The sequence below is a fragment of the Triturus cristatus genome, chromosome 11 (genome assembly GCF_964204655.1).
Source record: "Triturus cristatus chromosome 11, aTriCri1.1, whole genome shotgun sequence".
Lineage (NCBI taxonomy): Eukaryota > Metazoa > Chordata > Amphibia > Caudata > Salamandridae > Triturus > Triturus cristatus.
Genome location: NC_140594.1, coordinates 465,645,173 through 465,670,958, shown reverse-complemented (window position 1 = coordinate 465,670,958; position 25,786 = coordinate 465,645,173).

The window sequence follows — 25,786 nt, the reverse complement described above, 5'->3', positions numbered from 1 at the left end:
GGGTGGCACAATATCTATACATTTCCATCTGATTTGCCTGCTAGTGTAAGATAATATGCATTTGGTTCTCAGAACTTTATCCTAACTGTAAACCAAGCCCATAGACTTTGGGGCCGATTCCGATGTCGGACGGACCGGAGTCCATCCGATATCGGTCAGAAACTGGAACCAAATGACCTCTTGTCATCGGTTCCAGACCTGAAAGTAGGATGCAACCGAACCCTGTTCAGTCTCAATCCTATACTTAACAATGGGAGCATGCATTCTGAATGGAATGCATGCTTACGTCGTTAAGTGCAGAGGTGCAGTTCACACCTGCACCCAGTGGCAGGCAACCCAACGTGGCTGCCACTGGGTGCGAGGATCAACAGGGGCGCAGCATCGGTGCCCCCAGGGCTGCCATTCAGTGGCCTCGTATCCATGGGGTCCCTGCAAGGGGTCCCCAAAGACAGTTTCCCACTGCCTTTCTTTGCCGGACCGGCTGGCACAGAAAGGTAGTAGGAAACTGCCATCGTACTCCCTTGGCTGGAAAGAGCCAGGCGAGGAAGTACTGAAGGGTTTCGGATGGCAGACGGGCTCTCCGAGCCCGTTGGAAGCCATTCGGAAAACCAAGTTGGATTCCTTTCCGACCGAGCCCATCGAATGGCTCGGTCAGAAAGGAATACGAACAGGCAGGTCTGATGCTGTTAGGATGGCTCAGACCGAGGGTAGAAGCCAGTCCTAACCGCATCGGAATCAGGCCCTTTGAATGAGCAGATCACTAAATTGATGGACTAACATAACCACAGTAAACTCCTGAAAGCACAATAGATCAGACCGCAATTTTACAGAAATCATTCAGAAAGAGTTTTACAATTAAGAATACTACTCATGGGTAGTCTCCTCTCATGCCTTGTGGTGAGGCCCACTTTGTCATTTTTTCTACTCCTGCTCTATTCTTCCAGCTCTGAAGTTTCCTCAAATGACACTGCAGGGTATTGGGGTGCAGCATAGATCCAGAGCAGCAGATAAATGTAGGATTTTGAAGGTATACACATGATAAAAATTCATATACTACGATGCTTAATGGAAGTCATTGAAAAAGTCAGTGGTGATCCTGAAAATGTGTTTGGGTATAGCAATCCTTATTCTGATCCCATGTTGGACATTTCTGCTATAGCAGTATGAAAATAAATTAATAGGCCTGAGCAAATTCTTCCAAAAAATACTTCCATGAATAACTCACTTTTGTATTTTTTTCTTATTCGATACTGTCTGGTTTCCTTGTGTTTAGTTTTGCTATAATCCAGAGGTGTGGGAACTATAGTCACTTCTATAAGGTCAGAAAGTGAGAGAAGGTCCTTGCCCAGACTACACTATCCCAGCACAGAGACCTGTTTTGAGCCAGGCAGGGATTTATCTGATGTACCTGGTGCAGACTGGATCTGTGCACCAGATTACAGAAAATGATGCACTCTCCACATTACAGTCATGAACTCCTTTGCTCGTTCCTGCACTGATAGGAGGACAGCACTCAGAAAAAAAGCAGTGATATGAAACTGTGGCTCTAACTTTCACTGCTAGTGCTGGAGCAGAGTTTTCAGTTTGAAAATTCAGAGGCTTTTGAAGCTCTAGCATGTCTATGCGTTTTATTAATTTATTAATAGTTAACAATTAATTATTTGTCTTGTGCAAGTGTGTTTATATTAATCAATCCGTTTGTCCTAACATAAGAGAGAGTTACACGAGGGTCAGCATAATTGTGCTGTTTCTGTTTTAAAAATAATGTGCGTGTTTTCATGTTTAAACGTTGCTGTGTGCTGTTTATTTTTGAGCACAAAGCGCTTTCCGAATTAATGCTTTCCAATGTCGCAGGAGCTAGATAAATACATACACATAAGGGTGTTAGTGGGGTTAACACTGTTTAATCACTATGCTGTAGTAACAATTGTTTTTGTTTCTTTAATTAAGATGGTCAATTATGGCCTATGGTGGCCTAAGCCGAGTTGGCTAAATTATGAGCCTGCCTGTGATTTATAATATAAAAACTGTGACGAGGGAGACCTCTGCTGGAAATGGTCCTGAAGTCAACTGACCATAGTCCTCGCCTGAGAAACTTTCCATGAGGACAGCAGCAGTTTTGGAGGATCTCCAAAAGAAATGGAACGTCCTTGGCAGCCTTGGGAAACAAAGGAGCCTTAGAGAAAGACTGTGAACTATGGCTCGATTGCTGAGGAGAAGTTGAACAAACTAGATACTTTATTGGTTTCTTGGTTCCTGTTCCGTTGTCTTCATTTTGTGAACTTTTCCTGAGCGGAGATTTCCAAATGTAGCGATGTTACATCCTTTCCTTCTCGCTCTGCTCAGTGATTCAGCGGATATTGCAAACTATAATGTGTCTTTCCTTTGTGTGTTTTACTATTAAAAATGTTAGCCTAGGGAGGGTTTTTGCCACTTGCCACTTGCCATTCTGCCTTTGCCGCGTACCGAATCTGCGTTGCTGAGGATCGATGCTGAAAGGACTTCGTCTTGAGAGACTTTTACCGAGAGACTTGTCCTGACCCGTTCTGACATTTAGCTAGAATAGGTAACTATGAGAAAAATGATTTACTCTGATTGATTTCTTTGACTAATTTAGATAAAGCAATATAATTTTAAACATGGTGTTGGATATTCTTTCTTGTCAATTATTGGGTTTACATTTTTGAACATTATTGTATATGTTGTATAGATTATGTTTATCGATTAAGGACAGTCACAAAAACCAGATCTTATCGACCCCGATATAGATGCAGGGTATTTAGGTGTTTCTTTCCACAGGTTTATTGCCGGTAGAGTATTTGAGCGTGTGTTAGTGAAATGGGCCCTAGCGTATGATGAATGTATGTGCGTGTATCTGTGGGATTACTCTATCCGTGGTAGTGGGCATATTATAGATACCCTGATCTCTATCAATTTCCTGGTAGCAGAATTTGATGGTTTTTGATGGTTGTCTTGATCTGATAAGATTGCTTGTACATTAGCTTATTGATTATTGATTTTATTGGTCGATATTGGTAAATGTACTAATACTATATGTTGAGTTACATGTAGTGCTTCTGGAATTTGGAAGCTAGTAGCAGTTCCGTAGTAGGGCAGAGGGAAGTATATGCTGCTCTCGGGAAGACGGAATTGTAAGGAATAACGTGTGACAATTGAAGTTGCGCGTCACATTGTCTGGGTTCGGAATCAGTGACATTATTGTATGTTACTATTAGAATATATTTCTGGTATATAAGGAGTGTGTATGGTAGCGAAGGTTATCTGTGAAACTCTGGTCTTAAGTCCCAGGGATCCGTAAAGGATTTCCGTTAAAGCTTATTGCGGGAGGAGTAATAGGTATTCTCTGAGCTTGTTTGAGGAACTGGGCAAAGTTGCTTAGTTAATGTATGTTATAATTCTGTAGTAGGACAGATTGTGCGCTGTTCTCGGGAAGCAGGATTCTGTGTGCATGTACTATATTTCTCTTGTATGAATGTGCGTGGATGCATATACATTTATTGATTGTAAGACTCTTTGGACAAGTCCTAGAGGAAACAGTTATGAGATGTATGAAAGTTTGTTGACTCTTGAGAAATAGACTCTCTTTTACTATTCTGTGGTTAGCGAAGCAGACAATGGAGATGTTTTTATGTTGTAATTAATAGATTTTGTAGAAATTTTGACACAAAGTCTACTGAGAGATTTTGTAAAGGAGGGGTAGACGAGTGACAGAGACAGGAGACAAGCGACTGCAGCGACTGTTGACGTCAGAAAGTCCGCGCTCTGATTGGATAGTGGATCAGAATAGGGTTGGCGCTAGGATTGGTGCGTTAGTGTAAGTCGCGCAGGGATTGGAAGAGCTGTTTAGTGACGTAGACGCTCCAGGATTGGTGCGTTAGTGTGAGTCGCGCTGCTATTGGTTGAAAAGTTCGTATTGTATATTTATAATACGGAAAGAGTAGAGAGTTTTGGTAAGCGCTAAAATGTATTACCAAGAAGAGAAAAAGAAGAAAACATTCTTTGGAAAAATGAAACAGTGGTTTAGCAAGGATAAAGAGGTTAAGACGAGAGAGGGTGAGTTGCTACCTCCAGCGAAAACACCTGCATCCTTCATGGCTGCGAAATATGGGTATCATACCTGTATATGGTTGGAGAACTGGGTTAGGTATACTAAAGAAGATGGTGTTCTAGCATTTCCAGAACATGGTTCATTTAATCTGGCCGTGTTGAGAAATTTACGGGAGAAGATATTATGCTTAGACCCGAAGCCGAGACCTACACAGTTTGAGGCTTTAGTGGAATGGGAAGAGGAAGTACATGAGCGAGAGAAACAGAGATCTGGAGGTTATTACAGGCATATGTTTGGGAGGAGACATGATCGTGAAACTCATCATGATCGAATGAAAAGATGGCGAGATGCTAGTATGTCAGAGGGATTATATCCAATGAGAACAGTTGAAGGGGGAGCAGAAAGGGTTCCTGAGTCAGATATGAGAAGATATGGAGAGTATGAGGATGAGGTCTTGAATGACATGATTTACAAGAGACCACCTCCATATAGACCAGAACCAGATGAAAGTACACCAGTTGTTTCTCCGATAAGAGATACAGTTTGTAATATTGAAACAGAAAAAGTGACTCCTGAATCAAGAGGTAGTAATTCTTTTAGGGAGAGAGAGAATCGAGGTAGTGACGAAAATGCCAGACAATTAGCCAAAACGACAACAGAACTGACTGAGAAAATTAGGGAGTTAACGAAGAATCTAGAAGCTGTTACGGTGCCTGTAACCATAGGTCCGGTTATGCCTGTGTTTGACAAACAGAGGACAGGTGAAAATGGACTGGTGATTCCATATGTTTGGAATGATTTCACAAATTCAGTTGGTCCTTCAGGAGATTCAGGAAAAAGAACAGGGAAAAGTGACCTGAGACAAACCAGACATGACACATGTAGTGAAATACTGGATGCTAGTGAACCTAGTTGTTCAGGGATGCCAATTTTAGAACCGCAGAAAAGAGTGGTTCCAGTGAGAAAAACTGCTGAAATAACAGTTGAAGATTTAAATGACTGGATGAAAGTTCTTCAGAAAAAAGATAAAGATTCACAAGCAATTGATGTGGCTAGGTTACGGATAGAATTAGAAGAGCTTGTTACAGGAACAGTTCCAACAGAAATTTTGAAGAGTCATCATGATGGTGAGCTGATGTTTATGTGTAAAAGTATCACCTGGAGAGCAAGAAATACACATGATAGGCTAAGAGCGATAGCAAATGAGCAGGGAGTTGACATTGATAAAGTGAAGGCTTTACAAAAAACCTACAGGATGGACTTCTCAGAAAAGGATATAGAAAATTTGAATGCTACTGGTAGAACAGGACAGATCAAGGAAATGATAGCATTATTGCGAAGATGGGGTGATGTGGAAAAGTGGAAAGATAGGTGGTATAAGAAAAGAGATGAATCTGAAGACAGAACAACTTATTCAGCATTTCCAGTAAGAGAAAAGGAGAAACCAGTGGATAATTATCCTATGAGAGAAATACCTGGAGGAGGATATGTACATGTTCCATGGACCAGACAGGATATTTTATCATTTACGAATGATTTCCCTCGATTGAGAGAAAAGCCCGTCGAGTGGTATAGGCAGGTAGACAGGTTTGTGAAATTGTCAAAAGTGCTGTGGGTTGACCTGAATAGTCTGTTTGATATAATTGTTCCAGCAGACTTGTGGACTGAATGTAAAATAGTTGTGAGTTGGCCTACTGAAGAGTATCCAAGAGATCCAAGAACAGGGGCACCAGATCCAGAAGTAATGAGAAAGTATTATCAGGTGATGGTATACCTGAAGAGTAAAGTTCCTCCAAAAGAGACAGACTGGGTTAAGATAGATCGAACACAACAGGAAGCAAAAGAATCAGTTCATGCTTTTTACGAGAGGCTGATACTGGCTTTTAAACAATTCAGTGGAGATGAACACCTGGGTGACAAAGATTTGAGTCATTTTGTATACAGATTTGTATATGGCCTTAGACCTGAAATTGGTGAGAGGATTCGTGAGCACACAGTGGATTGGCAGAGTAAGAAAGTAGATGAGATTCTGAGACATGCAAAATATTTCAGTGATGAAATTGAAGCAAAACAAAGAAAGCTGAAAGAGAAAGCAATGTGGGCACAAGTGAAAGTTGCAGAAAGACAGGAAGCACAGTTGGTAGAACAGGCAAATAATCCAGGAAACAATGCAGGGAATAGACCTAGGTATGCAGGAAAAGGAAAGGGGAGTCTTGAGGAAGCAAAGAAAAAGTTTCCTTGTCACAACTGTGGCCAATTGGGGCACTGGAGGTCGGAATGTCCTAATCCACCATTAGTAAGTAATGAGAATAAACCCTTAAATCAACAGGTGCAGAACGAAGGAAATAATCAACAGCAGCAACAACAGAAAGTTGTGAGACAGCAGAGCCAAGAGCCAAAACCGCCCTTGCCGCAGAATAGAGGGTTACAAAAGTATAATCAGGATTCAGGATTCTACAATGATGAACAGGTAAACAAACCAAGACGTTCTAACCAGGTACAACAGTACTTGTTAAAGAATGAAGGGAGTGAGTCTGAGGGTGATTATTGACGGTGCCGAAGAGAGGAAGAAGAGTGCATACTTGGTGCAACTCTAGAAATAGACTAGGCAGGACCATTTGTGGATGGGAAAATAAATGAGGAGAGTGTTACTTTTTTGGTAGACACAGGTGCGACAAGATCAACTGTCAGGTCAACAGATGTTAACAATCTTCCTCTCTCGGATGAAGCAATCCAAGTAGTTGGTGTAGCAAACACACAAATCAGAACACGTCTTACTGAACCAGTAAGAGTACAGATAGGGAAATTTTCAGATATGCACAGATTTATTGTCTGTGACACGAGTCCAGTGAACCTGCTAGGTAGGGACCTATTGTGCAAGATGAATTGTACAATTTTCTGTACACCGGATGGAATAGCTTTTGAAACACCAGATGACGATGTTTTGTACCGAATGACTCTAGAGAATAGAGAAAGTGAGTTAATTGGTGCATTTGCAGTGTTTAATCCGGAGGATTTGCCTCGAGAGCTGAGAGACACAGTGAAAAGGGCAGTTTGGGATTTTACTGGAGAGGATGTGGGATTGATGAATAATGTAGATCCAGTGAAAATTGCAGTAAAAGAGGGGATTACATATCCTAACATTCCTCAGTACAAAATGACACCAGAAATAATTGAAGGGATAACTCCTATAATTGAGAAAATGATTCAGCAGGGAGTTCTGAGAGAACTACTGAGTAGTCCGTGTAATTCACCGATAATGGGACTAAAAAAGCCTAATGGCAAATTTAGGATCGTGCAGGATCTGAGAAAAGTTAATCAAATTGTGGTGGCATGTTGTCCTATCGTGCCAAATCCATCAGTGATCCTGTATCAAATACCACATGATGCTGAGTGGTATACAGTGATTGATTTGTGTCATGCGTTCTTTTCAATTCCATTGCATCATGACAGCCAGCCGATTTTTGCATTTAGGTTTGGCCAGCGTATTTTAGCATGGTGTCGTATCCCACAGGGGTATACGGAGAGTCCTTCGATATTCAATCAGTTATTGAAAAGATCGTTGGAAAGTCTGATCATGCCCGAGAACTCAGTACTAGTTCAGTATATTGATGACCTACTTGTGGCATCAAAGACACGTGAAGCTTGTGAAGTAGATACCATAGCTTTACTGAATCATCTGGGAGATGGAGGGTTAAAGGTATCTCCAGCCAAATTGCAATTTTGCAAAAAAGAGGTGCATTATGTTGGACACAATATTGAAAAAGGTCTGAGAAAAGTGACTGATGACAGGATCAGAATAATCAGAGAAATGAAAGCTCCAAAAACCCAGAGAGAAGTGAGAATGTTCCTGGGTATGGTGGGATATTGTCGTCAGTGGATAATTAATTTTTCGCTGATAGCAAAGCCACTGATTAAACTGACAAAAAGTGAAACGACAGATCCATTGGATCTGGATGCAGAACAATTGGCAGCATTTGAAGAGCTCAAAAGTAAAATGTGTGAAGCTCCAGCTTTGGGTATGCCTGACTACGAAAAGGAATTTGAGCTGTACTGCAGTGAGAGAAATGGATGTGCACTTTCAGTGTTAATCCAGAAGCATGGACAGCTGAGAAGGCCTATTGCGTACTTCTCATCGACACTTGACCCTGTAGCTGTGGGTTTACCAGGTTGTCTGAAATCTGTGGCTGCAACATGCAGAAGCCTGGAACAAAGTGAGGGAATCATAATGGGATATCCTGTAAGGGTATTCGTACCTCACAATGTGGCAATTCTTTTGACAAGAAGCAGAACCCAGTACATGTCACATAGTCGGTTGACTAAGTATGAAAAGGTGATTCTGGGAGCATCAAATGTGACTCTTGAGAGATGTGTGAATGTGAATCCAGCGACACTCTTGCCGGATATTGAAAATGTGGGTGTGAGGATGGAAGATGATCATGATTGTTTGGATGTACTTGAGTACTGTACAAAACCGAGACCAGACATAAGGGATCTTCCTTTACCTGAGAATGACCATGTGTTGTTTGTGGATGGATCATGCCTGAGAAATGATGATGGTGTGTTATGTGCAGCATACGCGGTGTGCAAAGTTTCAGAGGTTATGGAAGCATCGCCATTGAAAGGAGTGAAATCTGCGCAAGTTGCTGAATTGGTGGCATTGACAAAAGCTTGCGAAATTGGGAAAGATTTGAGGACAACTGTGATGACTGATAGTCAGTATGGATTTGGAGTGGTGCATGATTTTGGCCAGCATTGGCTACAAAGAGGTTTCTTGACGTCGAGTGGAACTCCAATAAAGAATGCTGAAATGATTGGTAAATTGCTTGAAGCGATACAGCTGCCTAAGGAGTTAGCAGTTGTAAAATGTGCTGCCCATGGACAGGGGGAGGATTTCATAACGGTCGGAAACAGATATGCAAATGATGTTGCACAATATTGTGCAAAAACAAATCAGTCCATTAATCGGGACCGAGAGGGGGAAATGTCTTTTCTCTCTGTGATGTTTACTAATGTCTTAGAGACATGGGATGAAGTGAAACAGTTGCAAGATGAGGCAGGAGAGGAAGAGAAAAAAGATTGGATTAAAGCAGGATGTGCTCCAAGAGAAACAGACTATGTTTGGGTCTACAGAGATGGCAGACCAGTAATGCCCAACTCCATCTTGTCGTCAATGGCAAGGATGTATCATGGCCAGGGACATTTGGGGAGGGATGCGATGGTCAGGTCGTTCAAGCAGACTTGGTACAATGCAAAATTCAGGACAATTGCAGAGAGCATCTGTCAAAGGTGTTTAGTTTGTCAGCAATTTAACACTGGGAAAAAGACAGTGGTGCGTTTGGGAACTATTGGCAGAGAAGGAGGTCCTTTTACGAGAATGCAGATTGATTTCATTGAAATGCCCCAAGTAAACAGACTGAGGTATGTTCCAGTGGTAGTCTGTTTGTTTTCAAGGTGGGTGGAAGCTTAACCGACTAGAAGAAATGATGGATTAACAGTGGCAAAATTACTGTTAAGGGAATTGATTCCTAGGTACGGGTTTCCAGTTACGGTTGAGTCTGATAGAGGTAGACACTTTCAAAATGAACTCATGGGTTTAATTTGTGAAGCATTGAAAATACAGCAGAAGCTACATTGTGCATACCGACCAGAGGCTTCTGGTGTGGTTGAACAGATTAATGGCACAATCAAGAATAGGATTGGAAAAATTTGCTTAGCCACTGGCATGAAATGGCCAGATGTTTTACCTTTAGTTCTGATGACTATGAGATCTACTCCAGATAGAACTACTGGTTTGAGCCCGCACGAGATAATCATGGGACGTGCAATGCGCCATGCATTCGTGCCTGTAAATAAGTTGGTGACAATAACTGATGACATGATTTTGGATTACTGTAAAGGCCTGGCTGACGCAGTTCATTCTGTGTTTCACCAGGTTGGAGAAGAAGCTACCACACTTGAGAAGAAGCAAGCCCATGATCTGAGTCCAGGAGACTGGGTGAGGATTAAGGTGCACAGGAGAAGGAATTGCTTGATTCCAAGGTGGGGAAGGCCGAGACAAGTTATTCTGACTACAACGACTGCAGTAAAGTGTGCTGGAGTGAAACACTGGGTACATGCAAGTCATACTCTGAGAGTTCCAAACCCAAAAGAAGGGACTGGTAAAGAGTATTTTGAAGAGTCAGATTCCAGTGATGATGAAGATACAGAATCAGTGAGAAAAGAAGCAGGAAAAGCTTCAAGTGAACCACTGTGAGTATCAGAGAAAAGATCAGATTCTGTGAGAGAGCCTGAAGTTTCAAAAAGCAGTGAAGGAAAAAGAAAAGAAAAGAGAAATTTCACAGAGACTACTCCTGAATCAGAAGAGGAGGAGATTGAAGAACCACTTGAGATTATACTTGAAGAAGCAGGGTCAGAAGAAGATAGAGAGGGACAGATTGCGGAAGACCCCCGAGGAGGTGTAGGGAACATTCATGACGAGCTAGGTGAAGGGACAAGTAGACAGCAAGAAGATTGCGTGTCGGAGACCCGAGGAGGGACAGAAGTAGGGAAGTCTCAAATAGTGGTGAAAGAATCTGTGGAAGAAAAGAAAACTGCTAGGAAACGAAAACAGAAGGCACTTGAAACGGAATCGGATGATGAAAATGAACAAACAGAGGGTCGAGTTCTGAGAAAGAGAACTTGGATTGGAGAAAGGAGTGATAAAGAATTAAGGCCGAAAAAGGTTGTGAAAGGAGATCGTTGGCCTAACAACAGAGTTAAAAGGGTGAGATACAGAGTAATAAGAGCAAATTCATCAAAAGCTGAACAAGTAAATGAAATATCGAGTCAAAGTTCAAAAGCTGAAAAAGAAGAATCAAAAGAATCGAAAGAACCAGAAGAAGTGAAAAGAGTGAGAAAACCTAACCAAAAGTATAGGTCGCCGGAATGGATGTATGTGACGCTGCCTGAAAGTGAAGAGGTGGAAAGTCAAGGAAATCCAAAGGAGACTGTACAGGAAGTGGTTGAAGAAGATACTGGTGAAATCCTGAAAGTACTCTTGACTGACATTGGAGAAGAGTCGGATACTGAGGATTTTGATGTTGGAGATCTAATACAATTTGATGTTGAAGAAAGTGAAGTGAAGAATGACAAGTATCCAAACTGAATAAAAGGAGGATTCACTTGGATTAAGTGAACGAAAAGATAATTTGAAGAAATTGGAAAGGAAAGAAGTTGAAAAGAATTGCTGAAGATTTTTTTTAAAGTTTCAAATTTCAGTAGTGGAGTAGTAGTGGTTAAGTCAAGGTAGTAAAATGGCTAATATAGAGGATAATCAAAATAGATGTGCCTTCTTTAAAAGGTGGTGTAGGATGTGCTGCTGCTGTACTGGATTATTAATGCTTCTATGGGGTATTTTAGTTTTATTAGTGACTTTTAAGGTTGAATTTGGGATGCATACAGAGAATGTGACAAATATAGAGAAGAATTCACAAAAGGTAGTTCCAATTAGAAGTAGTAATACTTACATACACAAAGATAGATCAATTAATAATTTTTCTAGTAATGTTTTTTCTAAACTGTTATATGAATATGTGAAAACAATGGAAGTGAGGGATTGCTACGTTTGTATGCAATTACCTGCATCCGTTTCAGAGGGTGTTACTTATCACCATTTACCAGCTACATATGGTATTTCTTGTAGTGTTTTAAGTAGTGTTTTTTATTTGTTAGGGAAAATTGATTATAAGATGTCTAACAGAGATAGTATTTTTGGGCACTTGCCAATGAACAAAGAGCTGAATCCAGCTAAAGAAGCTAACACTTTTGGTGAGATTTTTATTGAAGAAAAAGGATTAACATTAGATTACATTTTTAAGAATAATTTAACTTGCAGTCTGAAAGAAGAGGAGAAAGCTTTCCTGGATATGGTAGAGGAAAGGAGATTGAACAGGCATGAGAAAGCGGGAAAATATGAAGTGGGTGAGACAATTTGGGACATTGAGATGGGAAAAGAGTTGGAAAATGGGGCTAGTCCAACTTTAGCTCTAGATGCACCGCAGAAGGGTAAACTATGTATTACCAGAAGGAAATCCCAATATGATACATATTTTGTGGGGACTAGTGAGTGCCATGATACATACTTCGTTGCAATGAAGTACTGGGTAATTTAGACCCAGCGGTGCAGGGACACACACCCTATGACTTCTGGGTTCACCCTGTTCCGGACCTACAGAAACACAGAGTCTTCTGGGTGAAGTCAAAGAATCGTTTATTGGCTGCAGACCAATGACAGGTATCCTAGAAGTACAACAGCGTGTATGTTCTCAGGAGACTGCTGAAAATCATAGGAATGGACTTCATCTTAAATACCCTTTTTCCTGCCTCAAGCATACATTCCTAGGTTTTATGATACGGCAATATGCAAGTGTACATTACAAAGAAAAGGCAGAGTCATGATGACCATCCCACATTCCAGTTCGGCCAGCCCACAATGATTTACACAACAAGGTTCAGATCCCACATTACATGTAAACAGATCCCCCCAATAAACATGAGCATCTCCTGTTTTGGGAACCAAGTCATAAAGCAGGAACAGCCAGGTGCGAAAGAGATTAGCCAGGGGCTTGTGTAGAATGAAAGGGTTTTATGACGGGTCAAGCCCTGATGCTAATCACAGGTGGAGAGAGGAAGGGGAGCTCGTGAGACCAGTTTGACCCGGGGCAGCAGAGCCAGCTGCCCAGGTCACAGAGAAGTCAGAGAAGAAGCCCATGTACTGTGAGGCCCGTATTTGCTCCATTATAGCCTATGTGAGGGCAATGACAAGATGGCCACTGCTTCCAAAATGGAACCCGCGTAGTGCAGCAGAATAACGTGTACACAGTGCATTCATAGCTAGAACGATAAGTAAAGCACTCGTACATGCCGCATTTACCATTTGCGGTTCGCTAATACCAAGATAGACAGGGGTAGGGCCCTGTTCCCTACGTGGTCCCGAATATTAAAGTACGACAGACCCTCCTTTTGCCCTTACATAGGCAATCACTATACTCATCTTAATCCGAGTCTAGGTCAATGTTCACGAAGTCATGGAGATGTTGCTGTAGCATCATCCTATTACTTAGCTTGTCCCTCGATACAGGTTTCCTTACACATAAGGTAGCACAGAGGCCACATATCGCAGGAGCACACTGTATACACAGACAGAACAGGAAAAGAATGGCTAAGATCATTCCAATGACCATCAGAACTTTCCAACCCCAGGCAGATATCAGTTCCCAGAACCACCCCACCAGTGACCAATCTCCCTTATCCACGTGTATGGATTCAGATATTTTATGGAGTTTGGAGATGGCTTGATACACTGCTGGAGCATTATCTGGTATGAAAATGCAGCAACTGGATTGGATAACCCTGCATACCCCACCGCGGTCTGCAAGAATAACGTCTAGAACCATGCGGTTCTGCAAAGTCATAAGGCGATCCGCTTGGAGCTCAGCTGTCAAATTACCAAGGGCACCAGCCGTTACATTAACGGTGGATTCAACCACACGAGTCAGCTGTCTCAGGTTCCTACTATTGACCATAGGTCCCCAAAACGGCAGGAAACCCAAGAAGAAGTCTCCCGCTTCCTGACCGGCAGTGTCCTCCTTACTAATCACACCTCTCACAACTCTGGTCTTGTGATAGTCGGAGGCGGCAGTAAATGTAGGCGGTAGCAGATTCGCAATATAACATGTGCCCGAGAAATCAGGGGGCAACCATGTATATGCTCGGTCATTACAGATGAAATATGTACCCTTGGCAGTTAAAAACGCAGGGGAAAACTGTGACGGGAACGTGTACGTTTCAGTGCAGTCACTTCTTCCCAGTTGAGCTCTAGGGTTCTGACCATTACCCTGTAAGCAGAACCGACCCATGTGGGGTACGACCCAGATTGGAGATGAGATTTTTCGCTGTCTTTCACCCAGACTAATACTATACCCCGTCGCGTTCCATCCTACATAAGGTCTCAACTCTTCTTTGGGAATGGATGAGTATGCATCAATATCCCTACTCATATCGGCAATTCCTCTCACTAAGGCTTTATTATTTGTACCAGGTCTGATGGAACGCGGTTGGCGAGGGGAGTATGTCTCTAGGGCGTAGAGAAACATGGTCTGGAATGCCCATGACGATCCATTATAACTATATGGCAGCACCAAATAAGGAATACCCTTGTTAATGGTATGTGGCATTAACCCACACACCCAGCAATTGGTCGTATTCACTACTAGTTGGTGCTGGTGCAAGAGCTGGATAAACGAGTTATTTACAAACTCCGATCGTCTGGTCTGTTCGTGTTCAGGCAAAGGGTGAAAAGAGTGAGAGGAGGCAGTAGAAAGAGGTATAGGCTGTTCAGTGGGTGCAATGGGCTTTTGAGTGGAGAAAAACACAAATCCTACAATAAACATCATAATACTACACAGTGTAAAAAGGCACAAAAAGACAAAACATTTACTTTTTACAATTCTACACATTCTGGTTTTAAAGTTCATTTCCTCAATCGGTCTCTCCATCTTAAAAAACTCCATCCTCTACTCGGGCCGCTCGCGGTGGATGAGTTTCTTCTGCTAAGGAGTACGCCTGTCAGTCCAGGGAAACGCCCTAGACCAACCAGAACCGTTGACCTAACGTCTTCGGCCTGTACCCCAAAGTCTTGGCACCGCGACCCTGCGGCAGAACCCGGATGGTGGTTCGAAAAACAAAAATCAAGAAAGTCCTTCAGATGGGAGAGCAAAAAGTGTCCAAAAAGGAAATAGTAAGGAAATCTTTATTTGTCCATGGGCCTGGGTCTCAAATTATAGCGGAGACGGCCAGGTGCCGTTTGGTCTTGGAACAAAAGTTCAGGCTCAGTGGTGTCCAGTCGATTTGATGGTGGCACAGCTTCCTGCAGAATATTGTCACTCTCTTGGACTGAAGCTGTGTCTTTTAGGCGTGCGTCACTGAATGGTACAAAACGAGGTACAGTGTCTGTCTCAGTGTCGGCGATACCCTCCTTGACCCACTGGTCATATGGCAGAGGCAAGGGGACTATTTTGCAGTGGGTACCATGTATCCAATGCTTCCTTCCTTTTACTCGCACCGCTGATCTCGTCGACAGGAGCACAAGATGAGGGCCGATCCAGCGAGGCTCGTCGTTGCCCTTACGCTGGAAATTCCGGACCAGGACCCACGAACCAGGGTTGATAGGGTGTCCAGGAGGTTCAGAAGCTTGGGGAAGAGTATCATGTACCTGTTGGTGCAAAACACGCAGTTTAACAGTCAAATCATACAGGTAATCGAGCAGTACTGGATGCTCAATCTCACTGAACTTCGTAGGCCTTGGCACACCCCATACGTTGGCCGGGCGGCCAAAGACTACTTCATAGGGACTAAGTCCCACTCGTGAGTGTATGGTCATTCTGGTGGACAGGAGTGCTAAAGGCAGAGCGTCAGGCCATTTAAGACCAGTGCTCGCCTGAATTTTGGCTAACTTGAGCTTTAAGGCTCCATTGTAGCGCTCTACTAGTCCAGCTGATTGGGGGTGATTTGCAGCGTGGAATTTCTGCCTTATGCCTAAACCTTCACATACATTCTTCATCACTTTACCCACAAACTCACTTCCATTATCACACCATACCATTCTCGGCATTCCAAACCTGGGGAAAAACTCTTTCACAAGGGCTTTGGCTGTGGATAGGGCAGTGTTATCTTTCAGAGGATAAGCCTCTACCCATTTGGAAAAAGCACAAACAACCACCAATACATATTTTAGGTTGTTGCACCTATCCATGTGAATAAAGTCCAGCTGCAAAACTTCGAATGGACATGATGGGGGTGCAAAGTGACCGGCTGGAGTTGGGGTTCCCCTACCAGGGTTGTACTTCAAGCATACTATACAATTCTTGACCACATTCTCTGCACACTTGGGAATCCCAACATTCTGCCATACTGGAGCCAACAACTTACAGATACCTTTCGTACTGATATGTGCCATTCCATGCGCCATAGTAACCACTGGAAGCACATATGCATCAGGCAACAACCATCGCCTATGTTCTGTCAGATCAATCCAACAACCATTCTCATCCAACTTACCCATACTCTCTCTCCACTTGCTTAACTCTTCCTCTGTGGCTTCAGCCTGAAGCGACTTCACACTCTCTATTGTGTTCTCACACATTCCAACATCATTAACCCATCTTGCGGGGCCTGCAACATACATTCTAGTCTTCACATTCTGTGCTGTTTCTTTCACGGTCTCATCAGCAAACGCATTCCCACGTCCAACATCATCTGTAACTTTCCTGTGCGCACTGCATTTCATGATCGCAACTTGCAACGGTAGGGTCAGTGACTCAGGGAGATCATTCACCAACTTGCCATTCTGAATTTTAGCTCCATGCGACGTCAGGAACCCACGCTCTTTCCACAGTCGTCCAAAATTATGAGCCACGCCAAAGGCGTACTGGCTATCTGTGTATATATTAACTCTCATTCCTTCAGACAACACGCATGCTCTCGTGAGGGCAATTAATTCTGCTGCTTGGGCCGAATTATGTGGCACTCGTGCAGTTTCCACGACCGTGTGTAAAGTCGTGATAGCATATGCAGCAGTCGTGTCACCATTAGGGAGTTTGAAGCATGAACCATCCACCCATAAAGTACCATCACACTCAGTCAGGGGAGTATCTTTTAAATCTACTCTCCCTTTCGTCTCTTCTTCTGTTCTGAACAGACAATCATGTTGCTCAATCTCATCTGAGTCTGCTGGAATTGGCAATAACGTAGCTGGATTCAGCGTATTACATCTTTTTATGTGTATATGATTCGCTAACAGTGTGAGTTCATACCCTGATAATCGCGCACTAGTCAAGTGTTGTGTCTTGGTCCTATTTAATAATGTGTCTACAGCGTGTGGGACCATAACGATCAATGTGTTGTCCATTACCAGACCAGCAGATTGTCGGATAGACATTGCTGCAGCAGCTGTCGCTCTCAGACAGCTTGGCAATGCCCTCGCTACAGGGTCCAAGGTGGATGAAAAATACGCGCATGGGCGCGGTCTGTCGCCAAAAGGCTGTGTTAACACTGACAACGCACAACCATCTTTCTCGTGAACATACAATGTAAAAGGCTTGCTATAGTCAGGAGTGCCCAACACAGGTGCTGAACACAATGCATTGCGCAATTCCACAAAACTTTTCTGGCACTCTTCAGACCATGGGATAGGATTCGGTGTGTCTTTGCATGTTAATGCTAATAAAGGTTTTGCCAACAAAGAAAAACTAGGAATCCAATGCCTACAGTATGAAGTAATGCCCAAGAAAGCACGCACTTCTCTCTGTGTTTTTGGCACACTCAACTGTGCAATGGCTTGAATTCTTTCTGGGGTCAGTTTCCTTCCCTCCTTCGATAAGAGATGACCTAAGTAGGTCACTTCTTGTCGACAATATTGCAGCTTAGAGAGAGACACTTTGTGATGAAAAGCGGATAAATGGCGCAACAATGACAATGTGGCTTCTTTACAGACCTTCTCAGTATCCGCAGCGATCAGTAAATCGTCCACGTACTGGATCAGAATAGCGCCACTAGGTAAAACAAGTGCATCAAGCTGCGCTTTCAAAGCTTGACTGTATATGGATGGACTCTCGCAGTAGCCTTGGGGAGCGCGTTTGAAGCGGAAGCTTCGGCCTCCCAGACTAAAACCAAAAATGTCTCTGCTCTCTTCTGCAATTGGGAAACTAAAGAAAGCATTCTTTAAATCGATCACTGAAAACCATGCAGCAGAGGCTGGAATCATCGTTAACAAGGCAGTTATATCGGGGACAACCGGAAACTGAGGCACAACAATCTTATTAACCTCTCTAAGATCAATCACAAATCTGTAAACAGGTGGCTGTGAAGGGTCCGTTCGTTTTAAGACAGGTAAAATCGGACTATTGCAAACGTTGCCTCTTGTCTCCTCAATCACACCCTTATTAATCAAGTCGCTGACAATGTCTAACAATGCTTTCTGCCCTTCATTAGAGATCTTGTACTGGGGAATACGTGGCAGTCTGACATTAGCCTTTAGAGTCACCACATATGGTGGTATCTCCAAGAGGCCCACATCATTGGGACCAGTAGCCCAAAGGGCATCCGGAAGGGATGACAATTCAGGTGGCATCGTGTTTTTAGACAAATACATTGGGGAAACCACTTTCTTGCCTAATGTAAGTTGTACTCCTGAAGGAGAACAATACAGTGTAGCGTGCAATCTTTTCAACAAATCTAATCCCAGCAAATTCTCACCACAACCAGTTGTCAGGATCAGGGGCGCTTTCAGCTCGCAAGGTCCAACAGAAAGTGACATGGGACTGGAAATCGGGTTCCTAACTGGGGCGCCAGAAAAACCTACTGAAACATTTATATCGCCAGACAAAGGTGCGCCAGGGAGTTTTGAATGCATGATTGAACTCTTTGCAGCACCAGTGTCTAGCAGAAAAGGCTCCGTTACATTTGCTGTAGTCACCTCAACATACGGTCCACTCTGATCCACTGGCACTGAAACAACTCCCTCTCTCTGTCTATGGCTGTCCTAGTAACCATTATTTTCTGCATCGCCATCCTCCACATAATAATCATTATTGTAATACTGTGCCGTATTACCAGTCGCGTTAGCTTGCTGATCAAAACTATTAATGGCGCTTTGGGGCGGAAGAGGACGCGCGTTTTGGGGAACAATTCCACGCCCTCTGCCTCTAGGAGCTTGCTGACCACCTCTACCTCTGGCGCCATACGTATTACCGTTCCGTTGCATTAATTTAGGGCAACTATATTTAAAATGACCTTCCTCTTTGCAGTATGAACATTGGTTGGGACCTACAGGGACACGTGGGTGATAATACCCATTCATTTGCTGATTGTTCTGAAATTGTTGGGGTTGGTGATAGACACCTTGGGGTTGTCTATAATTATTACCACCTCCACGTGGCAGATAGGCCTGCTGTAAAAGGACCTTTGTCTTTAGTTCCTTCGTTTTCTTCTCCGTTCTATCTTTCTCGTCTTTATCTCTGTTTTCATAATACTGTGCAGTAGCCAGTATTTGCGCTGAAGAGGAAACGGCCCAAGAACTCTCTGAATCTTTCAACTTTTTACACAGGTCAGGAAGTAAATTCTGCACAAACTTATCCACAAACAACCGTTGGCCACCCTCAGTACTCATATCTTGTCCACTGTGGTCAATAAACGTTTCCTCAAACCTAGTAAAGAAGTCTGACACTGTCTCATCTTTCTTCTGTTTACACGCAGATAACTTGTCCCAATTTACGCGCATTGCAGGCATTAATGTCTTCATATACGTGATGATTCTACCAGGCAATTCAGCTACTAAAGGTTCTGGTTTCGCACCACCCGTTTGTCTAGCATCAGCAGCGACAATGTTAGCCCATGTATCCCCTAGTTCTGCATTGTGATCTACATTACGAATTGATCCCCATAGAGGCTGTGGAACAACATTACCAAACAACATGTCTATGTCGGCCAGATTCATAACGCATGACCCTGCCGTCTGTGACAACTCTTTATAATAACCTGCTGGGTTTTTACGGGGATCAGGCAATGTCTGCTTAAGTGCTAACACCTCAGAGCGCTTCCATGGAACATGCACCCAAACACGTTGGAAATGCGCTGGCACAGCGGGGTTATTGCCGACAGCTGCAACTGCTTCCTTCCATACCGGGGGAACTTCTCTCATAGGGTATTGTCGCGCTTTTGCCTTTTTCCCCACAAGGACCTCTTGTTCAAACAATGACTGTTGGCAATCGTCATTCCTTAAGGACAATACAACCGCAACTGCTTTATCTACTTCGCGGTCCACAATTATACCAGTTCCAAAATCGAACCTCACTCTACACAATTCCTGCGGGTTCGGATTTCTACCACTATCCTCCAATTCTTCACAGAGAATTTCGCACATTTTCTCAAATACATATCTCTGTTTCGGGGCATCCCATTGATGGAAAGTGTTAACAACCGATTCCACATCATACAGTGAAGGAAAAACGATCCATCTACGCGCCATGTGATCTATTACCTTTTTCTCATCGGGGTTAGGCAATTGGCTGCGCAACTGCTTACGCTGTACACCAGGAGTTGCACCAGATGACCCAAAGAGAGGCGACATTAATGTAGTAACCACATTAGCTAAACGCTGTCGCGCTGAAGGAGAAGCTGAGGCGAGAACAGGGGGAAAAACAGAGGGAAGAAAAGAGGATGTAGAGACAGGTACTGGAGTGGTAGAAGGAAGAGTGTTAGGGGAGGCAGTTACTGGATTAAGCAAAGTCGCAGGAAGTGCGGGGGCAGTTGGAAGCACTACCGGAGGCGCTTGAGAGGACTGCGCTACAGGAATAGGAACTGGTTGCAAAGCAACTGGCGGTTGCGGCAAGGCTTGCAGTATATGCACTGGAGGTGGCATATTTACAAGCTGGGGAGGTGCCGTGGCAGTTTGAGCATACGGGGGTGGCGAACTCAACAAATGTGACATCAGGGGATCTTTCTCCTTTTCTTCTGACTCATCCTGCTTAGAATGTGGCAAAGCTGGATAACATTTGTCAATCCCTAACTTACGCTGCCTGTGCAATTGCTCATTCATTTGCTCCTCTTCATTGTCTTTAAATTGTACAGCTGCTTGCATTACTGACATACCTCTCTCTCTCTTATTCTTTTTCGCTAGCTTAATTTCCTTCTGTTTGGCTTCCTTTCGCCATAAGCGGAAAGAGTCAAACATCGCCGGCCGGGCTTTCTTCTTAAACAATTTAATTTCCAGATTATCTAAAATATCGGTATCAAAACTACCATTTTGGGGCCATTTTAAAACACCGTCTTTCCTGGTGTAGTGGATCCACACTTCGTTATATGCAATGGGGCCTACGCCATGTTTTACATAGAGCTCATAAGTTGGAGTTCCAACCGGAGGAACCGGGCATGATTCTTCCAGCTGGAAATCTCTTCCACAACCCAAACAAAATATTCTACCAAATATTCTAGAACCAGGCATCTTCGCTCACTAGTCTAGATCCAAACGTCAAAGGATTATCGATTACGATATTCTCGTGAATACACGAGTCCTCTGGCTTTGGGGTTTGCAAACACCAAATCACCAATTACCAAATCAAACCAAACGATCCCGAGGGATACCAAAACAAATGGGAGACGCTCCACTTATACTTAACTGAATATTGCTGATCGATGACGTCACCAGAAGACTCTCTCGATTGTTTCGCTCTCTCAAACTCGTCAAGGGTCCAAAACAGGTCGATTAATCAGGGCAGCAGTCCTTCGTAGCCGTCGGGACGCGGAGAACCTCGCAGAAAAGACTTTCGGACCACGTCGACATGCAGGGGTCGATGAAGTGGCGGCCTTCCTCCAGAATTTCCACACGAAGCTCCTCACGAACCTCTGGCTTGGACTGGTACCGCTGAAATCGTCCCGAGTTGGGCGCCAAACTGAAGTACTGGGTAATTTAGACCCAGCGGTGCAGGGACACACACCCTATGACTTCTGGGTTCACCCTGTTCCGGACCTACAGAAACACAGAGTCTTCTGGGTGAAGTCAAAGAATCGTTTATTGGCTGCAGACCAATGACAGGTATCCTAGAAGTACAACAGCGTGTATGTTCTCAGGAGACTGCTGAAAATCATAGGAATGGACTTCATCTTAAATACCCTTTTTCCTGCCTCAAGCATACATTCCTAGGTTTTATGATACGGCAATATGCAAGTGTACATTACAAAGAAAAGGCAGAGTCATGATGACCATCCCACATTCCAGTTCGGCCAGCCCCCAATGATTTACACAACAAGGTTCAGATCCCACATTACATGTAAACAGATCCCCCCAATAAACATGAGCATCTCCTGTTTTGGGAACCAAGTCATAAAGCAGGAACAGCCAGGTGCGAAAGAGATTAGCCAGGGGCTTGTGTAGAATGAAAGGGTTTTATGACGGGTCAAGCCCTGATGCTAATCACAGGTGGAGAGAGGAAGGGGAGCTCGTGAGACCAGTTTGACCCGGGGCAGCAGAGCCAGCTGCCCAGGTCACAGAGAAGTCAGAGAAGAAGCCCATGTACTGTGAGGCCCGTATTTGCTCCATTATAGCCTATGTGAGGGCAATGACAAGATGGCCACTGCTTCCAAAATGGAACCCGCGTAGTGCAGCAGAATAACGTGTACACAGTGCATTCATAGCTAGAACGATAAGTAAAGCACTCGTACATGCCGCATTTACCATTTGCGGTTCGCTAATACCAAGATAGACAGGGGTAGGGCCCTGTTCCCTACGTGGTCCCGAATATTAAAGTACGACAGCAACAGGTTGGGGTTTCAGAGGTGGAGAAGATACAATTTTTCCAGGAGTGTATTATGTTTGTGGGAACAAGGCTTATTACAAGTTGCCTGACCATTGGTATGGCACATGTTATGTGGGCCTGGTTTTTCCTAAGATTTTTCATACAGATAAAATAAGAGATGTAGAAGATATTAACTTATTAACACGTTTTAAGAGAGAAACTTGGTCTGAAATTGTGGGTGATATTTTTGGGGTTTTGATTCCAGCAGTGGGAATTTCTTTAAATGCTTATGGAATTCGGAAACTGTCCACAGTGGTTGATCGCTTATCGACAAATACCGCAGGAGGGTTTCTTTTGGTGAATACGGAATTAAGTGCCGTACGTGCCATGTCTATGCAAAATCGACTTGCCCTCGATATTCTATTGGCCAAGGAGGGTGGAGTCTGTGGAATGCTGAAAGTTCAACATTGTTGCACTTACATTCCTGACGAAAGTAAAGACCTGAAGGTCTATATCAAAAATATTACTGATTTGCATGAAGAATTAGTACCACTTGAAGCTGAAGGGTTATGGACTAAAATAGCTAATAAGATGATAGCTGTTAAGGATTTTATTGCAAAAATAGGTAGTACTATTATAAGTAGAATATTGTTTCCTTTAACTTGTATAATTATTGCTCTACTGATACTGAGATTAGTGTGTGTGTGTTATAAAAACAGGAGAGGGAAAAAGAAATTAAATAAGGAAAAGAAAATCAAGAGGTTGAAAAGAGAACAACAAGAGATTGAATTAAAAGAATTGAGGGAGAGTGTTTACTTAGAGACAAAGAAGGATGATGAAAGAGTGACTGGTGTGTAATGTTTGTAATATTGTGTAAGGGGAAAAGACATTTCCGATTTCTCCTAAAATGGGATTACATTTTCACTAATTTTTTCTTTTTTGGGTTTATTTGGTGATAAAATCACCAAAGGGGGGATTGCTGGAGCAGAGTTTTCAGTTTGAAAATTCAGAGGCTTTTGAAGCTCTAGCATGTCTATGCGTTTTATTAATTTATTAATAGTTAACAATTAATTATTTGTCTTGTGCAAGTGTGTTTATATTAATCAATCCGTTTGTCCTAACATAAGAGAGAGTTACACGAGGGTCAGCATAATTGTGCTGTTTCTGTTTTAAAAATAATGTGCGTGTTTTCATGTTTAAACGTTGCTGTGTGCTGTTTATTTTTTAGCACAAAACGCTTTCCGAATTAATGCTTTCCTATGTCGCAGGAGCTAGATAAATACATACACATAAGGGTGTTAGTGGGGTTAACACTGTTTAATCACTATGCTGTAGTAACGATTGTTTTTGTTTCTTTAATTAAGATGGTCAATTATGGCCTATGGTGGCCTAAGCCGAGTTGGCTAAATGATGAGCCTGCCTGTGATTTATAATATAAAAACTGTGACGAGGGAGACCTCTGCTGGAAATGGTCCTGAAGTCAACTGACCATAGTCCTCGCCTGAGAAACTTTCCATGAGGACAGCAGCAGTTTTGGAGGATCTCCAAAAGAAATGGAACGTCCTTGGCAGCCTTGGGAAACAAAGGAGCCTTAGAGAAAGACTGTGAACTATGGCTCGATTGCTGAGGAGAAGTTGAACAAACTAGATACTTTATTGGTTTCTTGGTTCCTGTTCCGTAGTCTTCATTTTGTGAACTTTTCCTGAGCGGAGATTTCCAAATGTAGCGATGTTACATCCTTTCCTTCTCGCTCTGCTCAGTGATTCAGCGGATATTGCAAACTATAATGTGTCTTTCCTTTGTGTGTTTTACTATAAAAAATGTTAGCCTAGGGAGGGTTTTTGCCACTTGCCACTTGCCACTTGCCATTCTGCCTTTGCCGCGTACCGAATCTGCGTTGCTGAGGATCGATGCTGAAAGGACTTCGTCTTGAGAGACTTTTACCGAGAGACTTGTCCTGACCCGTTCTGACATTTAGCTAGAATAGGTAACTATGAGAAAAATGATTTACTCTGATTGATTTCTTTGACTAATTTAGATAAAGCAATATAATTTTAAACATGGTGTTGGATATTCTTTCTTGTCAATTATTGGGTTTACATTTTTGAACATTATTGTATATGTTGTATAGATTATGTTTATCGATTAAGGACAGTCACAAAAACCAGATCTTATCGACCCCGATATAGATGCAGGGTATTTAGGTGTTTCTTTCCACAGGTTTATTGCCGGTAGAGTATTTGAGCGTGTGTTAGTGAAATGGGCCCTAGCGTATGATGAATGTATGTGCGTGTAACTGTGAGATTACTCTATCCGTGGTAGTGGGCATATTATAGATACCCTGATCTCTATCACTAGCAAACTGGATTTATTTTGAAGAGAGGTGCAGCACCCACACAGGTGGGCACACATGTCAGACTTCACACATCCACCTGTAGAGTGATGCTTTAGGGTCGCGTTAATGTGTATCCCATGCGGGGTGCACCAACTTTGTCCCTTGATTCATGATGTGGTGACACAATCTCAGAGTGTTCCCCAAAATACATGAAGTCAGACCTGTGTGAGGGAATGTCCTTTTGTTATCGTGTGGGGGCAAAATGTGTGCACAAACAATCTATATTACGAAAGGGTCTGCGTTAGCCTCTCTGACCCCATCTGTAGTATTAAAGCACTCCTGGACCCTAGGTAATGTTTCCACTAGAGTCTTCTTGAAGGGTCTCGTCATTTATGGTTTGCTAATCCAGCCCTCTGTGCTTGTCACAGGGCAAGCCCGCATTTGGGACTGTAGGGGCAGTGTAGCATGTGGTGGAAATCCTAAATATTATTGCAATCCAACACTTTTCTCTAGCCCTGGATTGGTGCAGTCAACCTCTCCAAGTAAACGTTCAACTATTCCTTCTTTCAATTGCAAACCTTCTTGACATTATACAGAATTGGAATGCAGATTGAAAAAAATATAAGGAAAAAGTACTATCAGCAGAATACCAACCCTATTGGGACACAGGCAGGGAAACCTGTAGTAGGCGGAGTTACGGAGACAAGGGCATAGCTATCAGCAGTTAATCAATCAGGGTCTTGTATAGCGTGACTTCTCACCCGAGAGGGTCTCAAGGCGCTGGGGGAGGGGGGCTGGTGGTCAGACTGGGTGGAGGAATACTCGAAGGGTAAGGTCTTGAGTTCCTTCCTGAATTGGGTCAGCAACACGGATTGCCTGATGTGGAAGGGCAGGGTGTTCCACGTCTTGGTGGCGAGGTGGGAAAAGACCTTCTTCTGGTTCTGGGCTTGTGGATACTGGGGACGGTGGAAAGGGCAAGGGCAAGTTGGGAGGATCGGAGTTGTCTGGCAGGTACGCAGAATGTGAGGCCGTGGTTCAGGTATGCTGGTC